Raw genomic sequence first — 5,005 nt, 5'->3', positions numbered from 1 at the left:
GAACTGAGCGTCTGAGGCTAATGGTAACAGGAGGCGGGGGACACGATGTTTACCCAGGTTCGGGCCCTCTCAATGGAGGTAATACCCTACTTCCTACTTGATTCATCTTGATGATATGAGTATTACAAGAGTTGATCTACCATGAGATCGTAGAGGCTAAACCCTAGAAACCAGCCTATGATATGATTGTTGTTGTCCTATGGACTAAACCCTCTGGTTTATATAGACACTGGAGGGTGCTAGGGTTACACAGAGTCGGTTATATAGAAGGAGATCTACATATCCGAATTGCCAAGCTTGCCTTCCACGCCAAGGAGAGTCCCATCCGGACACGGGACGAAGTCTTCAATCTTGTATCTTCATAGTCGAACAGTCCGGCCAAAGTATATAGTCCGGCTGTCCGAGGACCCCCTAGTCTAGGACTCCCTCACCCGCCCCATGGGGCGGACGACTCTAAGGTGTCGTCACGGAGGATTTCTCCTGATCCACTAAGGCCAGAAGTTAATGCTTCGGCCGCCTGAAGCCCGAAGTATTCGACTCCCAAGGAGAGCAACAAAAAGAGTCCGGGATTGTCCAGGACATAGCCTGACACAATGACGGGCCTTCTAGAGCGAGCGGCTATCTCAGAGGCGCATCGTACTTTTATGGGTACGGTGTTTGAGATAATTTCTTCGTCATCCGCTTCCCACTCGAGTCGGACATAGTTCGGCCAGGAGTCTCCTGAAAAGGAGAGAGACCTTAATGAATTTAGCACATCACCAAAGGGTGAGTGCTGAAAGATATCCGCGGAGGTGATCTCCATGACCGGTGCCCAATCAGATTCGATAGGCATGGGCGTACGCGGTTCGGATCCTGCAGCCGGAGACGAGTCTGAGGGTCCGACGATACCGGCCTCATAGGAGGTGGGATCAGTGTTCGGCTCCATGTATGATGAGTGTGCAGCCTCCGTGGTGGGGTCCATCCACCCGTCCTCATATAGCACAATCTTCTCCGGATTGAGTCCCAGAGCAGCCGCATGCGCGATCCCCCGGATACTTTCCGATGGCAGATCTAAGTCATGCTCGTCAGGACTATCCGGCGCACCTAACACGGGGTCGAATCCGTCGAAGATCAACTCTCCGCGGATGTCGGCATTGTAGTTCAAGCTTCCAAACCTGACCTGATGGCCAGGCGCGTAGCTTTCGATCTTCTTCAGATGGCCAAGCGAGTTGGCCCGCAGTACGAACCCGCCGAATACGAAGATCTGTCCGGGAAGGAAAACCTCCCCTTGGACCGCGTCATTGAAGACGATTGAAGGAGCCATCTAGCCTTATCATGACGGCACAACGGAACTCTCAATGAAAGCACCAATGTCGGTGTCAAAACCGGCGGCTCTCGGGTAGGGGGTCCCGAACTGTGCGCCCAAGGCTAATGGTAACAGGAGGCGGGGGACACGATGTTTACCCAGGTTCGGGCCCTCTCGATGGAGGTAATACCCTACTTCCTGCTTGATTGATCTTGATGATATGAGTACTACAAGAGTTGATCTACCACGAGATCGTAGAGGCTAAACTCTAGAAGCTAGCCTATGATATGATTGTTCTTGTCCTACGGACTAAACCCTCCGATTTATATAGACACAGGAGGGGGCTAGGGTTACACCGAGTCGGTTATAGAGAAGGAGATCTACACATCCGAATCGCCAAGCTTGCCTTCCACGCAAAGGATATTCCCATACGGACACGAGAAGATGTCTTCAATCTTGTATCTTCATAGTCCAACAGTCCGGCCAAAGTATATAGTCTGGCTGTCTAAGGACCCCCTAATCCACGACTCCTTCACTCCCTCATGGGGTCGCGCCCCCACGCATAGTCCAATTTGGTTTGGGCTTGCGGGGCGCGCACCACCACCTGGCCGTCGGCCTCCTCTCTCCACTAGGGCCCATGTAGGCCCATTAGTCCCCCGGGGGGTTCCGGTAACCTCCCGGTACTTTGAAACTTATCTGATACTTCCTGAAACCATTCCGGTGCCCGAATGTAACCTTCCATATATCAATCTTTACCTCCCGGCCATTTTGAGACTCCTTCTCATGTCTGTGATCTCATCCGGGACTCCGAACAAACTTCGGTCACCAAAACACATAACTCATAATACAAATCCTCATCGAATGTTAAGCGTACAGACCCTACGGATTCGAGAACTATGTAGACATGATCAAGACACATCTCCAATTGATAACAAATAGTGGAACCTGGATGCTCATATTGGCTCCTACATATTCTACAAAGATCTTTATCGGTCAAACCACATAACAACATACGTTGTTCCCTTTGTCATCGGTCTTACTTGCCCGAGATTCGATCGTCGGCATAATCATACCTAGTTCAATCTCATTACCAGCAAGTCTCTTTACTCGTTCTGTAATGCTTCATCCCGCAACTAACTCATTAGTCACATTGCTTGCAAGGCTTATAGTGATGAGCATTACCGAGAGGGCCCAAAGAGCCCTCTGTGATACACAGAGTGACAAATCCTATTCTTGTTGTATGCCAACCCAGCAAACACCTTCGGAGACACCTTTAGAGCATCTTTATAATCACCTAGTTATGTTGTGACATTTGATAGCACACAAGGTGTTCCTCCGGTATTTGGGATTTGCATAATCTCATAGTCAGAGGAACATGCACTACTAGGGAAAACCTTATACACGAAATCTTAGCAGTAGCGCGGTTTAAAAACAAATGCTACTGCTAATTAGCAGTAGCGAGCTTGAGAAAACCACGCTACTAATAACATGATAGTAGTAGTGCGGGTTTTTACCCCTCGCTACTACTAAGTTATTTCCACCGTGCCTCCCGGGACCAACCGTAGTAGTAGTGTGGGTTATAAACCCACGATACTACTAAGTCGATAGTAGTAGCGTGGGTTATAAACCCCACGCTACCACCTACATCTGCTCCCACCCCACCAACCATCCCACACCATGTCTCAAAAAAAACACTCAGTGCCCGATCCAGATCCCCAATCCCGTCTCCGCTCCCACCTCCTCTCCTCAACGGCCCGCCGCAGGGCGTGGAAGCGGTGCATCCACTCCGGCCACCACGACAGCGCCACTTGGGGCCACGCCGCCGCCGCCGACTTCGCGCACGTGCCCAGGATGTGCCACCTCGTCATGGCCAACTACGCCCCGCCCAACCTCCTCGCCGCGGTGCCCCTCCTCCTCGACCCCTCAAACGTCGTGCGCCGCCGCACCTACGCCGACACGGTGGGCCGGGTCACGCCCTACCTCGTCTACCTCGACCATGCGCACGCTCCTCGACAACCGCCTCGGCAAGCACCGCTTTGACGGCGGCTACGTCCACAACAGCCTCCTCCGCGCCGCCGGCTGGGTGCTCGACAGGGAGTGCGACCTGCTCTGGGACCTCCTCGACCGGTACCCCGCCTACGCGCTCAGCTTCACGGGCCATTCCCTCGGTGCCGGCGTCGCCGCCATGCTCACCATGGTCATCGTGCTCAACCTCGACAAGCTCGGCAAGGTCGAGAGGGGCCGCACCAGGTGCTAAGCCATGGCCCCCGCCCGCTGTATGTCGCTCAACCTCGCCGTCGGATACGCTGATGTCATCAACTCCGTTGTGCTGCAGGTGACTCACTGATGACCCAATTGATTTGGCTGCTTGCTTGTCTGAATTTGGTGGTTACACGTTCAGTTGTAGAAGAATTTGGGTTACATGTAGTATGTCTGAATTTGGGTTACATGTAGCTGTCAGACTGAATTTTGATGGATACCTGCTCTGCTTTTGAGTAAGATAAACATTGCATTGCATAATCTAGTATAAGGCCTATCTGAATTTTGCTGGGTGCTTCCTTGTTGCTAGAAATTCAGTTGCAGAATTTAGTTACATGCCTATCTGAATTTTGTTGGGTGCTCGCCTGCTGCTAAATTTAGTTATTACAGAAGTTAGTTACATGCATGTATGAATTTTGGTGAGTGCTTGCTTCCTGCTAAAAGTTCAGTTGTATAATTTAGTTACATGTCTATCTGCATTTTGTTGGGTGCTACTTCTGTTAGATAAGAATCTGGTTCGGTTAAAAACTGCACTGTCAAATCTGGACAGCCAGCTTCTAGGTGAAAAACGAGTTAGTTATTCTCAGGATTTCGAGTTGCCTCTATAAGAAATTTGTAAAGCAAGATCCAAGCTTTCCGTAGAGTATTTATTTGCGTCGTTTGGACGTATGGTTTGAGAGCAGCCATCGTTTTAGTTTGTTGTCCCAAAAGTTAGTATCCTGAGCGCATTGTTTTTGTATGCCAGTTTACGGCCTTATAGAGGTTGTTTAAAAAAAGTTTCAATACGAATTTTGTAGAGGGTTTGTAGTAGATTGCAAGGCCGATTTCAGTTTCAGTTTCCTCCACCGCTGTGAAAGGTGGAGGAGCCTAGATTGCAAGGCTGATTTCAGTTTCAGTTTCGATCGAGCCTAGAATGCAAGCCCGATTTTAATACTAGCACTCTCCATGCAGCTCCTCAATAATTGTAGTCAATTGGTTAGACAGTCTACTTGTTTTCATCATTTTTATCCTAGTTATATACGTAGTTGGCTGGGATTATAATGCTATCTTTGCTTACTGTTACTGTCCAAATTGATGTAGGAAGATAAACAGTTGTTGATAATTTGACTGTTTCTTCTGAAGGACTTGCTGTCGATGTTAGGCCATCTATGTAGTGTATAGTCGACCAGTCATCTCCATCACACGTGATTCATGAGATTCTCTTCTACTAGTCATCATTACTATGTAGATAATATCTTGTGTTAGACATGGGCCACATGTTCAGTTTTACTCCCTCTGTCCCATAATATAAGAGTGTTTTTAATTAAAAATTTTAATAGGTTTATCGGTATATTATGACAGAAACAGGTAAAAAGAAGAAGGTTGTGTTTCAAAGAGTGGATTGAGTACTAATTAGCCATCAATTCCATGATTCTTGTGTAGTAGGGCACTGTCCTGTTTAACTTCTTGTAGTATACTATG

At 48.8% G+C, this 5,005-nt stretch overlaps 1 pseudogene; it reads left to right on the top strand.

Moving 5' to 3' along the window:
* The first annotated feature begins 2,962 nt into the window (after nucleotides 1–2,962).
* On the top strand, nucleotides 2,963–3,632 carry LOC123084244 (uncharacterized; annotated as a pseudogene).
* Nucleotides 3,633–5,005: the final 1,373 nt, after the last annotated feature.

This window comes from Triticum aestivum, chromosome 4A (assembly GCF_018294505.1).
Source record: "Triticum aestivum cultivar Chinese Spring chromosome 4A, IWGSC CS RefSeq v2.1, whole genome shotgun sequence".
NCBI lineage: Eukaryota > Viridiplantae > Streptophyta > Magnoliopsida > Poales > Poaceae > Triticum > Triticum aestivum.
The sequence above is the reverse complement of the archived record's forward strand: the minus strand, read 5'-3'. Positions and strand labels throughout refer to the sequence as shown.